Source organism: Panulirus ornatus, chromosome 65 (assembly GCF_036320965.1).
Source record: "Panulirus ornatus isolate Po-2019 chromosome 65, ASM3632096v1, whole genome shotgun sequence".
NCBI classification, from domain to species: Eukaryota; Metazoa; Arthropoda; class Malacostraca; order Decapoda; family Palinuridae; genus Panulirus; species Panulirus ornatus.
This window is the reverse complement of record NC_092288.1, coordinates 4900517-4916146: the sequence shown is the minus strand read 5'-3', so window position 1 is coordinate 4916146 and position 15630 is coordinate 4900517. Positions and strand designations below refer to the sequence as shown.

Below are 15630 nucleotides of genomic sequence, written 5' to 3'. Positions count from 1 at the left end.
TCCGTGCACTCGATGGCAACTTTCCCGCTGAAGAAATGGATCTCTCTCTCTCTCTCTCTCTCTCTCTCTCTCTCTCTCTCTCTCTCTCTCTCTCTCTCTCTCTCTCTCCCGCACATCGCAACGTCTACTGTTCTTGCCTCACTTTCTCATCTTACTTTCCTCTTCAGTATTGTCCTCTGGCTTCGAGGAACTCTTTTATGCCTTGCGTCCTCTCTTGGGTCTCCTGGGAATCTATATGTCATTATCTTGTTTCCTTTTCTTCGTCTGTTGGTCCAGTTTGGGTAAGAGTAATGGCCTTTCCGTGGCTGATTCAACACGATTCTCCTAACGTGTTTCTTGAACTCCTCCAGACCTCCTCCAGCAGTTCTCTGTGTCTCCTTTGGCAAGGACCTCAAACTGTTGAATCCTGTTCCTCCTTCGGTCGTGTGTGTCTGTCTGCCAGACACAGCCACTTCGAGTATGAGGGGTGAGAAGTCCCAGGACCAGGAACAGCTCCTTCGAGTAGGGTATGAGGAGTCCCAGGGCCAGGTACAGCTACTTCGAGTCGGAGGGGAACACTGTACGTGAGAGGTTACTTCGAGGACCACCTTCAGGAGACACAGGTGGGGGAAGGAGTGTGAAGCAGGACGGGCGTGGTACATGATCTACCACACTTGGCCACAGTGTCCACCACCCGCGCGTCTGGGAGAGAGGATGCAACAGGTGCGGGTGTTGGAACCTCAGTCACAGCACTAATGGCCGTCATCAGCAGCACTGAGGAGGGAACTGTGACGGTCGTAGTGAGAGGGGTCGTTTGTTGTAGTACCCGGGGGTCGTTGGTCGTACCACTGAGGAGGGAAGCTGTGTTAGAAGTAGTGCCAATACGGTCGTCAGTTGTCGCACGATGGGTCGTTCGCAGCAAAATCATAGAACCTTCATTATCAGTGTCTCTGTCTTCCTCCTATTGACAGATCTCTCGGGCCCTTAACCAGGGATAACGCTGACAACTATTGTAGATCCTCCGCTCCCGTTTTCTGTCCTGAAAACAAATTTGCTTAACTTTACTCCTTGTGAAGCCATAAATGTCCAACTCTCTCTCTTTTCATTTTAGTGTGGATGATTTCGACATTTCATCTCCTTCCGATGTACCTCTGACTCATCCTAAGATCCTTTTAAGATTCATTTATCGTAGAATCCAAAGGAAATTCTTCACAGTGGAGACGAACGAAACATTCGGGTCGGACAGTATTCCACCTTCATGTCGTGAAGAAGTGCGCCTCAGACCTTCTGATTGTGTTTGCTTGTCTTTTTTCGTTTCGTTCTCAAGACCAGCTCTTCCCCACCTTCTTAACATCCACTGGTTATGTGTCACCTTAGAGAGGGAGGACAGCTAACACGCCCTATTTCCTTGACCTTTATTACTGAGGAATCTCTGAATTTGAATAATTTCGTAATTTTCTCAAGCACTATAAACATACTGTCCTCTCCCTGATCACCCGTATAGCTTCCGTGGAGATGAGATCTAACAGAAACACTCTCTCCAATGTGATATATGGGGTCCTCCTGAGTCAGGGACTTCAGCTCTCTTGTTTTACAAACTCGTTTTCAAATTTCTTTCCTATCCTTCCTATATCTTTTGGTCGATTATTGTCTGCTGCTTTTCCCCCTCGAGATTCTGTTCTGTCTCGTCTATTCTTCCCCGAGCAGCATCTCCAGATGGGGTAGGAACAAATGTATTTCTTAAAAGTAACCTTTCGTGGAAACGTCTTGTGATACTCGGTATGCTAGATGGGAGAACATGGTCACGTCTCAGATGTATATCTATTCATAGGAGCTACAAGGGCTTGTGCTGGGGGGGGTTTGATCCGTCCTTATAGGGAGCACAGCTACGTCCTCACCCAGCCAGGGGGAGAGAGGAGGAGGAGGGAATCCTAGTCTAGTCTCTCGTACATTCCTCGTAGACCAAGTTCAATCGAAAGCAATCTGCCTTGTCAACTCTCCCTCTCTCTCTCTCTCTCTCTCTCTCTCTCTCTCTCTCTCTCTCTCTCTCTCTCTCTCTCTCTCTCTCTCTCTCTCTCACACACACACACACACACAACGCACATAATATCACTCTAACTTCTGCACTGTTTGTTACCTGCTTGTGTGCTGCCCCGCAGCGCCCGACAGCCAAGCCAAAAAAGCCACAGCGTCCTATGAGTATGAAGTCAAACCATTTGCAACTCAATATTTGGCCGGTTTCCCTGCCTCTACTTCTTTCCCTCCACGGACAAACTTTGCGACTCTTTTTCCCTTGTGTTATAGCAGACACCCTACAGGACCTCTGGGACTTAGAGATAGGTTAATATACCTACTGACGTGCCAACACTTCCCTGCCCTTGTGTAGGGACCAGCGCCAGGGATCAATACCGTGTTACATCATAGGACAAATAAGTACAATGGATTTTGTTTATAGTGGTGTTATGGCGTCTTATGTCGCAGTATTAGGAAGACGTGTGTAGCAGTATCAGGGAGTCGTCTTTAGCAATATTAGGAAGATGTTCGTAGCAGTATTAGGAAGACGTGTGTGGCAGTATCAGGGAGTCGTCTTTAGCGTGTAGCAGGAGGTCGTCAAGGCAGCAAGGGCGGCGGTGGTACGACCCGACGTACGAGGAGGAGGGTCGTCGTCGTTAGCAACGGCATCGAGGGAGTCATTAACAACAGCTTCAGGTTGGAGTCCAGAGGCTAATCAGCCCTGAACCATCGTTTACGGCTACTGTAATGACCTCTCCTGACGCCTGTAATGACCTCTCTTGACACTTGTAATTAGGCGCAGGTCATACGAACACCCATCACCTCCATCCTTAAGTTCGTCCCTATTTCCATGACCCGTTACTCTATCCCTTCCCCCCATCACCCTTTATACCTTCTCCCATCACCCTTTAACTCCTCCCTCCACCCCTTAGTATGTCCAATGGCGCCTTCGTTTGTCTCACAACCCATTAGTTCGTCACGTCATTCCTCTTAGCGGATAAAAGCAGGAATATTAAAGTTACAGTATATCATGTATTTTGTGTAATGCCGTCTGTCTGTAACACAGTTAACACTGGGAGTCAAGCAAAAGACATTAAGATTATACGAACGGTCCTCTGGGTGTCATAGAGAAGCTCTATATACTAGGCTATAGCTGACAATATTCTATATTCTGGCTGATTTTCATCTGGCGATAGCTGACAGTACTCTGTATTCTAGATGAAGCTGATGTGGTTCATCATCAGAACTGTACCTTCTATAGCCGGGTTCGAATCTGGCTTCGGAGCTCCGATCATTTTGTGTGCTTCGAAGCTTCGATCGTGTTGGGCACTTTAGTGGCCGGACCGGACGTCGACCATGCGAACACTTCCTCTGTTTCACGACCCTCCCCCTCACCCCAAACACGTCCCTCCTCCCCTCCCTCACCCCAAGCACGCCCCCTCCCTCCCTCACCCCAAGCACGTCCCTCCCCTCCCTCGATCCGAACCCTCCTATCCACTGCACGGCCCTCCCCTCATCCCCCACTGCACGACCCGGTTTCCCCATCTATCCCAAACCTCGAGCCTAGCCTAGATCTATGCTCTCGGGCCGCAGTGGACGGACGGTGTAGGACACAACCCACACCAAATACGTATTCCTTTGTTTATTTACGTAAAAGAAAAATTGGTGGTGGGGGAGAATTTCAACATGGGGGGGGGGGGGGAGTGTTCAGACAGAGCGCTTAGTCATATCCATGTGGCCCACGGCGAAATTTTTGCCATGGGGCAAGGCCGACCTGCACGTCGTGCTCACCGCTGGTAAATCAAGATGACCAGGGTATGTGTGTGGGTGTGTGTGTCTGTGTGGACTGAATGACAGCAGCCCAGGGGTATTTGAAGCAGAGAGAGAGAGAGAGAGAGAAGACAGCAAACCTGGTCCGGTATTGGGAACTTGACAGCCGCTGTGGCGATGCCTCAGAGAGAGAGAGAGAGAGAGAGAGAGAGAGAGAGGCTTCAGAAATGATGGACAGGACGGCTCTGCCCCCCCATCATCATCACCATGTTTACACCATCGTCAACAAAGCTTCCAGTAGTATTCATTGCTCCAGCTGTCATGAGGGCTGGTGGTGATGGTGGTGGTGGTGGACTGTGTGTGTTATATCTTCGCATATTTAAAACAGACCTTCAAGGATACGGCGATTCACTGGTGCGATAAGAATACGGAAGGTTTGGGTGTATGTGCCGCTGGATGTATGTGCCGCTGGGTGTATGTGCCGCTGGATGTATGTGCCGCTGGATGTATGTGCCGCTGGATGTATGTGCCGCTGGATGTCAGCGTCGTCTGCTGTTTCGCAGATGCTTTGGGCGCGGTTTGGTGCTTAAGGGTTCTCTCTCTCTCTCTCTCTCTCTCTCTCTCTCTCTCTCTCTCTCTCTCTCTCTCTCTCTCTCTCTCTGTCACACACACACACAAACACACACACACACACACACACACACACACACACACACACACACACACACACACACACACACACACTCAGCGTCACCCAGCGCCCCCACAAGGAGCCCCTCACAAGCTCTCACTGTGGTGGTGTAAGCGGTAGCTTATCGTGTTCTCCTTCACTGGTTTATAGTCAACTTGTCTATGTGTTGGCCGGCCGGTGAGACGGATGTGTGTGTGTGTGTGTGTGTGTGTGTGTGTGTGTGTGTGGCGATAGACAAAAACAACACAGACGTGGACGAAAGCGTTTAGGTACAGTGACCTGTGTCCTAGTGTGGCATATTGATCTGTTCTGGTGTGGCAAAGAAACGTAGTTCCTAGTGTTCCACAGTGACCTAGTCCCTTGTGTTCCACAGCGACCTAATCCCTAGTGTGGCACAGAAACCTGGTTCCTAGTGTGGCTCAGTGGCCTGGTCCCTAGTGTGGAACAGTGACCTGGTCCCTAGTGTGGCACACTGACCTGGTCCCTAGCGTGGCACAGTGACCTGGTCCCTAGCATGGCACAGTGACCTAGTCCCTAGCGTGGCACAGTGACCTGGTCCCTAGCATGGCACAGTGACCTAGTCCCTAGTGTGGCACAGTGACCTGGTTCCTGGCGGGGCATAGAGTCCTGGTGGCTGGCAAGAAGCCATCCAACAGACCGACAGAGAACCATCATGATGCTGTGTTGGAGGCTGCTGGCCTCATCCATCCTTCCCTCGCATCCGTCTGAGCTCACCCGTCATCCACCATATGATGCGGGTCTCCTCACCCCAAACTTCTCCGTCGGCAAAATAATTTCGTACTTTCGGAAGGCAAGAGTTGATGTGAATTGATGTTTGCCCCGGAGTTGATGGCCTGGGGGTGGTGGGAGGAGAGGAGGGGTGTAGGGGTGGGGGGGAGGGTGGGGGGTATAGGGCTGGGGGGGAGAAGGATTACCCCACCCCAGGATGGTGCCATTATTGGCACTAAGTGGTGGGCGGGTGCCTGGACAACGGCTCCCAATTGCCTTGGCGACAGGAGGTCAATGACGAGGGCCGACTGTATGATGATTGATTGGGTGGGAGATGGTGGAGGGAGGGATGCTGTAGGAGGAGGAGGAGGAGGAGGAGGGCGTCCCTATTGAACTGTAGATGGTGGAAGGGCCAGGTTGGTTCGAATCCCGGGGTCGTAGTCGTGTGGTTCGAATTCTGGCTGGAAATGAAAGCGTCTTAGGCACATTTAAGAAGAATGGTTGACATATATGAACGCTTGCTTGTACGCTCGCAAGCGTTAGCTTCGCTCAAGATGAGATTGCCGAAGGTTAAATGAAAGGAGAACGAGAATATGTGTAATGCATGTTTTGCCGTAGCCTCTCTCACTACGATGGTGGCCGAGGGTTCTATGATGAGAGAGAGAGAGAGAGAGAGAGAGAGAGAGAGAGAGAGAGAGAGAGAGAGGTACTCAAGGTCACAGGAGGGCGTCGTTATGCCAGCCAACTCTATATTGTCCTCCAAATTTGGAGGCAATTGAGTGTTTGAAGTCGATGGTGAAATACCTTCCTTCTTGGACACTTTTCCTGACGCCACATTAACCATATTTTTTTCTTAGTTTCAGGGATTTTCATGGGTTTTTTTTTTCTTTAGTATTCCTGTTTAAAATTTCTGGTAATAATTGTTTCAAAGTTTATTTTTGTTGCCGTACAAATTCAGATTTCAAAAAAACTTCGTTGGTCTTAAAAACTTTTATTCTCAGATTTCATTTGTCGAGTTAAACATCGATTCACAAATATGATCCAACATTGAAACAGAAATTTGCCTGAAATTTAATGTGAGAAGAATATAATGTTAAGCGACTTTACTCTCACTAAGAATCTGGAAGCATTTCAAAAACTGATGAACCTTTCAGGTCCCCATGTGCCTAAGATACTTTCTCTTTTTGCGTCAAACACTCGAGGAAAAGATGAAGAAAGAAATGGTTGAGAGGGATATATGGACGTTGTCTGGCCCTGGTGTACCCCAGGGGCACGACCACCGACCCACTCCCCCACGCCTACAGTATCATCCGGGTCGTCCTCCCACACACACGCCCCTCCCCTGAGGAAGACCTGCCTGCTGTGGGCGACACTGCAGCCACATCAACGTGGCCAGGTCCTTCGGGAGCTTTCCCCGCTCCCTCCCCACCCTCCCACTAGTGTCAGTGTCCTGCCCTACACACACACACACACACACACACACACACACACACACACACACACACACACACCCTTGCAAGGCCCAACTAATGGCATGTTTTAGGGGGGGGGGGGGGTCAGGTTCTTACCAGTGTGACGCCTTCCATGCCAGAAATAAAGAGGATGGTTTACAGCCTCCACACCACACCACACCACACCACACCTCACCTCCTCCTCCACCACACCACACCACACCTCCTCCTCCACACTCCTGCCTTACACAGCACAGACCCGCGACACTGAGCGGCAGTACTATGCAACAGGCATCCACGCCAGTATAACACAGAACATCCATCGTGTCCTTGACTCCTCTTTTGGTAAGGGTTGTTGGTGATGCCTGAGTGTCGTGCGGTGCGCGTGCGTCTGTGTCTCTGTCCGTCCAAAGACATGAGAGCGAACACAAACGACTCCCACGCATCTTCTGGTTGGAATATATCGATTTCTTCCCCATACCGAGGATTATATACTTGTATATACCCTTATGATTTATATAGAGATAGGTAGATTATCTCCCTTTTTATTATCAGGATATATGACCTGATTTGTCCATTTCAGACTTTCGAAAGTTCATCTTGTTTTGGTCGCTGGGAAGGTACTGGGCCTTGAGTGAGCGCTGGGCAGTGTTGTCGACTTGGCAGTCCTCTTGTCTCACGAATTGGCGGTTCTCAAATAATTAGTTATGACGCACTGTTAGTTTGAGTTATAGAACGCAGAAAATGATAGAAATTATATCATCATTTATCGGTATCAGCTTCGTAATCGCTCTTCTTATTGGGTCTTTCAGTTGCCGTTAAAAAAAATATATTTCTTTATATCTACAACGGTAAATTATTTATCATTAAGAGCCCATTTAATCATTGTTTTCTTTACTTACATTTATAACTATAATGGATTAATTGTCTTTTGTAATTCCGTATGTAATCGTGACTGGAGGCATTTGTACGAGAATAATTACATTTACGTTGATTATAGACACACTAATTATAGGTATATGAGTTGACATTAAACAGAGCTAAATTGTTCGAATAAATTACACCATAAATGAATTATATGTTAGTGGTGAGAGCAAACAATGAGACTTTTTATGAGCCAAAGTGTCCTCATAACCGATGACGTCACGGGGCTATAATTAGCCAGTGTTGTAACAATATATAACACATGACCCCCAGATAATGGCAGGATGACGTGTTGTGTTAATGTGATCACCTCCAGCGACCGACCCAGCCAGCGACCACACCCATCAGCGCACATCCATCGTCCGTCCATCGGGCCGGGAATGTCTGAGTGTGCTCATTTATTCTTTGCCTAGGTAAATCCTTTGCAGGATGTCAAGTGAGGTCAGTGTGAGGAGACTCCTAAAAAGGAGTGTGATACCTCACATGTTGCCGTCCCAGCCGTGGAGGAGCACCGTCCGAGCGATGTTCGCTGGCAATGTGTCAGTTACATGAATGTCGGGGGAAAACGACGTATTTTTGTTTACCCAAGGATGATTCCCTTCTGCGGGTTTGTAAACATAAATATTTATGTATTCTGACAGCTGAGAAACTGTTGATTTTGTCCATCACCTTGTGTATCCTTATCATTATCATCTCTGATGTAATCTTTCGCCCTGGGGTTGATAGTAATTCTTTACGCGTTGATTCTAATCAGCTTGGCTCAAAATTTTCCTGGTTAGGGGGCTGATGTGACCGTGTTGATACCACGAACTGTAACCAAGCCGTGTTGGCCCTTCCCCATGAGAATAAAATATCATAAAGGCATTATCTAACAGCGATTAATTAGTTGTGTGAGATGCAGTCTTAATTAACACGCGGATTAAGGGAACAACGGACCATAGTCAAGCCCTTGTGAACCCCACTGAGAATTGAAGTTGAGGAAGAGAGAGAGACAGACAGAAAGAAAGACAGAAAGAAAGAAAGAATGAGACGATAGAGCAGTCAAGGAACGTAACCCTCATAGACCTGACTGGTGTTGGGACCTGACCTGCAGGACATGACCTGTGGATCTGTGGGGTATGGAGGGAGGGAGGGAGGGGCGTGGATTTGGACCTGACACTCCTTATATTCTCCCCCATCCAGCCTTCCATAAGCTCGGAGCTGGCGAAGCCAACTCACACAACTCTCACAACACAGAACTTGAGTCATATTTTTCTCTCACGACCTTAAGAAAGAAAAAAATGTTATTCGTGACGCAACGGTTTGTGATACTCATCTCATCAGCTGTTAAAAGACTTTCTCGCTAAGATACACACACACACACACACACACACACACACACACACACACACACACACACACACACCTAGCATGAAACGCGTCTTGTACATTTTCATAACAAACATTAAACTCAACTTCATCTCACTCCGTTTTGATGACCGGTGTTATAGTTTGTTTGTTTGTTTGTTTTTCTCTCTCATTTGAGATATGTCTTTCCCCTGGGAGAATATTCCTTCGTGTTGCTTTGTCCTTCGCTTTACTTGTCCCCTTTCACCTACTTTTGTATTTGCTTGCATGTTTTTTTTTCTATTTCTTTGTTGTTCTGTTGTGCCATGTTCTTTTGTTCTCCTGTGTTATAATCTCCCCTCTTGTATATCCCAGGCTATGTGTCTCTCGCTTATATCTTCCATTTTTTTTTTTTCACTTTCCCCGTCTTCTTTACATCCAAGATCCTTTATCATCTTCTTTCCTCCATAATATTTTTCCATCTCTTGTTTTGGAGTGTTTTTTGTATTGGTTCCACTCTCGCGTTTTTCTCTTTTTTTTATTCTCTTCATGTGTCATTATTCACCACCATATTTTTCCTCATCATCAGATTTCTGTCCCTTGATTCGCCTTTTTCCTTTCTAATTTGTCTGTATTCCATTCTCTTAATATTATTCTCGTCCCTTATTGCCATGTTTCTCTATCATGGCGTCTCACAGTAACTCACAGATGCCTAGAAACTTGTCTTTGTTTACTCTTGCATGCATTTCCAAGATCTCGAGCTATTGCAACATCTTTCTTTTACATAGATCAATGACCTTTGCAGACCCAACCATCTTCAAGGCCATACTTATTATTATCTTTATTATCATTGCCATTATTATTATAATTATTATTATTATTATTATTGTTATTATTATTATTATTATTATTATTATTATTATTATTATTATTATTATTTGTATTATTATTAATATTATTATTATTATTCTTTTTTTTTTTTTTTTTTTTTTTTTATACTTTGTCGCTGTCTCCCGCGTTTGCGAGGTAGCGCGAGGAAACAGACGAAAGAAATGGCCCAACCCCCATACACACGTACATACACACGTCCACAAACGCAAATATACATACCTACACAGCTTTCCATGGTTTACCCCAGACGCTTCACATGCCTTGATTCAATCCACTGACAGCACGTCAACCCCTGTATACCACATCGCTCCAATTCACTCTATTCCTTGCCCTTCTTTCACCCTCCTGCATGTTCAGGCCCCGATCACACAAAATCTTTTTCACTCCATCTTTCCACCTCCAATTTGGTCTCCCTCTTCTCCTCGTTCCCTCCACCTCCGACACATATATCCTCTTGGTCAATCTTTCCTCACTCATTCTCTCCATGTGCCCAAACCATTTCAAAACACCCTCTTCTGCTCTCTCAACCACGCTCTTTTTATTTCCACACATCTCTCTTACCCTTACGTTACTTACTCGATCAAACCACCTCACACCACACATTGTCCTCAAACATCTCATTTCCAGCACATCCATCCTCCTGCGCACAACTCTATCCATAGCCCACGCCTCGCAACCATACAACATTGTTGGAACCACTATTCCTTCAAACATACCCATTTTTGCTTTCCGAGATAATGTTCTCGACTTCCACACATTTTTCAAGGCTCCCAAAATTTTCGCCCCCTCCCCCACCCTATGATCCACTTCCGCTTCCATGGTTCCATCCGCTGACAGATCCACTCCCAGATATCTAAAACACTTCACTTCCTCCAGTTTTTCTCCATTCAAACTCACCTCCCAATTGACTTGACCCTCAACCCTACTGTACCTAATAACCTTGCTCTTATTCACATTTACTCTTAACTTTCTTCTTCCACACACTTTACCAAACTCAGTCACCAGCTTCTGCAGTTTCTCACATGAATCAGCCACCAGCGCTGTATCATCAGCGAACAACAACTGACTCACTTCCCAAGCTCTCTCATCCCCAACAGACTTCATACTTGCCCCTCTTTCCAGGACTCTTGCATTTACCTCCCTAACAACCCCATCCATAAACAAATTAAACAACCATGGAGACATCACACACCCCTGCCGCAAACCTACATTCACTGAGAACCAATCACTTTCCTCTCTTCCTACACGTACACATGCCTTACATCCTCGATAAAAACTTTTCACTGCTTCTAACAACTTGCCTCCCACACCATATATTCTTAATACCTTCCACAGAGCATCTCTATCAACTCTATCATATGCCTTCTCCAGATCCATAAATGCTACATACAAATCCATTTGCTTTTCTAAGTATTTCTCACATACATTCTTCAAAGCAAACACCTGATCCACACATCCTCTACCACTTCTGAAACCGCACTGCTCTTCCCCAATCTGATGCTCTGTACATGCCTTCACCCTCTCAATCAATACCCTCCCATATAGTTTACCAGGAATACTCAACAAACTTATACCTCTGTAATTTGAGCACTCACTCTTATCCCCTTTGCCTTTGTACAATGGCACTATGCACGCATTCCGCCAATCCTCAGGCACCTCACCATGAGTCATACATACATTAAATAACCTTACCAACCAGTCAACAATACAGTCACCCCCTTTTTTAATAAATTCCACTGCAATACCATCCAAACCTGCTGCCTTGCCGGCTTTCATCTTCCGCAAAGCTTTTACTACCTCTTCTCTGTTTACCAAATCATTTTCCCTAACCCTCTCACTTTGCACACCACCACGACCAAAACACCCTATATCTGCCACTCTGTCATCAGACACATTCAACAAACCTTCAAAATACTCATTCCATCTCCTTCTCACATCACCACTACTTGTTATCACCTCCCCATTTACGCCCTTCACTGAAGTTCCCATTTGCTCCCTTGTCTTACGCACCCTATTTACCTCCTTCCAGAACATCTTTTTATTCTCCCTAAAATTTACTGATAGTCTCTCACCCCAACTCTCATTTGCCCTTTTTTTCACCTCTTGCACCTTTCTCTTGACCTCCTGTCTCTTTCTTTTATACTTCTCCCACTCAATTGCATTTTTTCCCTGCAAAAATCGTCCAAATGCCTCTCTCTTCTCTTTCACTAATACTCTTACTTCTTCATCCCACCACTCACTACCCTTTCTAAACAGCCCACCTCCCACTCTTCTCATGCCACAAGCATCTTTTGCGCAATCCATCACTGATTCCCTAAATACATCCCATTCCTCCCCCACTCCCCTTACTTCCATTGTTCTCACCTTTTTCCATTCTGTACACAGTCTCTCCTGGTACTTCCCCACACAGGTCTCCTTCCCAAGCTCACTTACTCTCACCACCTTCTTCACCCCAACATTCACTCCTCTTTTCTGAAAACCCTTACTAATCTTCACCTTAGCCTCCACAAGATAATGATCAGACATCCCTCCAGTTGCACCTCTCAGCACATTAACATCCAAAAGTCTCTCTTTCGCACGCCTGTCAATTAACACGTAATCCAATAACGCTCTCTGGCCAAGTATGTATTATTATTCACAACTCATTATTATTCACACATCAATGTTGTATGCAAGCATGAAGTCTGGAACTGTCGTAAAGTGTATGCGGTAGTAATGTTTTGCGTTTGGGAGATGTGAGCTGCCATTGTGCACGATGGTACGACCCTTGAGCACGACTGTACGAGCACTGGGCACGATAACCTGAACTTTGACCTGGTGCTACTCAGTCCGGGTCAGAGACCAAGCCATCATACCTAAGGGTCGTACCGTCCTGCTCGAGGGTCATAACGACCCATTCAAGAGTCGTACTGCTCTGGTGAAAGAGGATGAAATTGCTGTGTTTCTTATTGTGAAATTTAAAGATCTGTTCTGTAAATCGTCTCCAACTTCCGTGTCTACCATAGAAGACCTCATCAGGAAACACTGTTTTGCATATTATACGATTTGAGTTCTTAAACTCAACATATTTACGGTGTTTCGGCAACACTGCCTCTTGCTTTTTAAGTACTTAGCATAAACTGAAACGAACCTTCCCATGTGAATGTTAATTAGATGGTAATTAGCATTTTAACACACACACACACACACACACACACACACATCCTCAAGTAATGCTTTAGTGTACTACAATAAGTAGAGCCTTCCACACTACAACAGTCCTTAAGTATCCACTTTACACATCAAATACATGCAGCTTCATTGTTGTCATCAGAGATGTTTGTTTACATGTGGGAAGATCTGACATCATTCACACTCACCAGGATCCTTCCTGCTACAAGTCGCGAATTTTCAGTGGTGTCTGGAGACCTCTACTCCTCAGGACCTGGTGAAAAGATTTCATACATAAACACCAGATTGTTTTAAGCTGCATAACAGAATTATTGACGTAGGCATGAATGCATATAATTAGACAGACACATGCATGAAAGAATTAAAAGACAAAAATTGGAAAATGAATCTGAAAGTACACATAAATAGATGTTTTAAAACAGACACGCGTACAAACACACTCACAATAATGCCCATGCGCGCGCACATACGTAACAACATAACGAAAACGTTAAGTTCACATATTTCATTTATTTGCCAAGAATCATTTATCTGAAAAATAATTTTGTTTTTGCACAGATAACTAAATTGTATTGGAGGGAAGAGAAATATTTCTCATTTACTGGATATTGCCAGATGATTATGCGTCTAGATTATCACGTAGTATTACGAATTATTATTATAATTATAGTATAATTAATTCTCGAGCATATAGCCTTTGGTCTTGTACCCTTGAGCAAAATGGTACAACTCGAGAACGACGGTACGTGATCCTTGAGGACTATGGTACGATCCCTGGGCATTATGACATGGCCCTTAACCTGAGCCATAGAGGTCAGGTCAAAGGTCACGCCGTCATCAACTATCCCAGGCGTCAACAGTAAACAATCACTGACGAATTTTTTAAGAGAAAAATCGCGTGATGGAATGAAATGGAAATCCGAATATATATATATATATATATATATATCAAGCAGGAATATTGGCAACATTTTCGTAAACTACCTTCAAACCGCTTAATTAGTAACACCTAATTAATACATACCCACAAAACAAGTTATGAAAACTAAAAGTAATTGCCTGATTATCACAGTCATTTCGCCCAGTTAAGTTTTGCATGCATAAGATACTCGTATATTTTTAAATTACTTCAGCAGTAAAAATGTATCAGAAATGTTTTAATTGGACGGTAAATTATTCCATAAAAATGAGGCATAATTTAATCTGCTTCAAACAGAGACTAAAATCACATTTCGTGGAACAGATTGTTTAGGAAAACGAAACTGAAGTGAAACTTTGTGAAACGCGATACGAAGCTGGCCAGACACATTTAGAGTGCATTTGTGAATTTCCTGTTTCAGTAGAGTGGTCGAAATTCTTAAGAAATCCACAATCCAGTGAATTTTCCATGATCCAAGACAGAGAGGCGCATCACAAGGCGTGATACACAGTAGCCTGGAAAGAGAGGGAATTCCTCTAGGTTGAAAAAGGCATTTTAGAATTTCGATTGACTGCGTGACTCCAGAGGCAACTGAAGGATTTAAGAAGTTGTCGGATGTCCTGGATTGAGCTAGGGATTTCCAGTGATGGTCTGCGTTTCCAGAAAGTCGCAAGTGTTGTTTGGAAAGTTGAGGTTTCCATAAAACGTCCTGGAATCATATGGCGGAAGTAGCGGGTTTAAGGTTTTGATCAGAATGGGACGACTCTTGAGCACGACCAACACGAACGACCCTTGGGTACATTGGCTTGGACTTTGAACAAACCTGAGAGTGTGAAGTCGAAGGCTTGACCATCATACTCAAGGGTCGTACCGTTGTGCTCAAGGGTGTCGTACCGTCGTGCTCAAAGGTCGTAACGTCATTTTCAAGCGTCGTACCGTCGTGCTCAAGGGTCGCACCGATATTGTGACGAGATCACGAACACGAGTTCCAGATTCCTGAGGTGGAGCAGAATTCCAGTCACGGGCGTCCAGTTCCAGCTTGCAGAGAGTGACACAGACATCCAGCCAGGCAGACCTGGAAGTGGGCCAGCACTACCCCTTGCCCTCATGAGTAATGAGTCGGGACTGCCACTCCCACTGTCTCCCCATACACTGTGTACTTTCCTTTTCCCCTCCCAACCCCCATCCCTTTTATCTCCCTCACACACTAGACACACAGCCTCCGACCCTCCCTGGAACGAGGGAGTTGCTGGGTGGAGAGAAAATGGGTGTAGAAATGGTATCGAGGACCAGTATGGATGGTATGAGTATGGTCAAGTGTTAGTATGATGTAGCTTGGGCCAGCCAGTATGGACGGGTGTGAGGGGCGTGTGTGAGGAAGGGAGTAGCGTATATACCCAGGTGTCTATATAGTCTAGGGTCTTGGGTCAGCCTGGGTGTTCGGTAGAGACAGTAAAGACGTAATCAAATCCCAGCTTGGGATTTAGGGATTTGTCCCACCTACACTCATGATGAAAGGCGTAAAGACGCGGCAACTCTGCCAAGTCGACAAACGTAATTGAAAAGTCTTTGTGTTGTTTCATTACAGTGCGTTGTAAAAAGATACAAAAACTCGTAAACAATAACTGAAAATAAATGGTGGAATTTTTCCCTGGTTGGGTTGACGACCGAACGAGTGTTGCGGTAGTTATTTCCTGTGTGACACTATAAATACCACGACGCTTCCATTGTCACTGTGGACAGGTTTTCAGCGGGAGTAACTCGGC

The 15630-nt window shown here is 45.5% G+C and overlaps 2 protein-coding genes across 2 annotated transcripts in view; one reads left to right on the top strand and one right to left on the bottom strand.

Annotated features, from left to right (window-relative positions):
* LOC139746658 (alpha-(1,3)-fucosyltransferase C-like) overlaps positions 1–15630 on the top strand; it is a 249044-nt gene that overhangs the window by 162274 nt on the left and 71140 nt on the right. The window lies entirely within an intron of this gene.
* Positions 1–15630, bottom strand: part of LOC139746657 (prostaglandin E2 receptor EP4 subtype-like) — a 102522-nt gene that overhangs the window by 46676 nt on the left and 40216 nt on the right. Inside the window, exon 2 of the mRNA XM_071658095.1 lies at positions 13134–13198. The gene's annotated coding sequence lies outside the window, so the exon portion shown is untranslated. The remainder of the gene's footprint in view (positions 1–13133; positions 13199–15630) is intronic.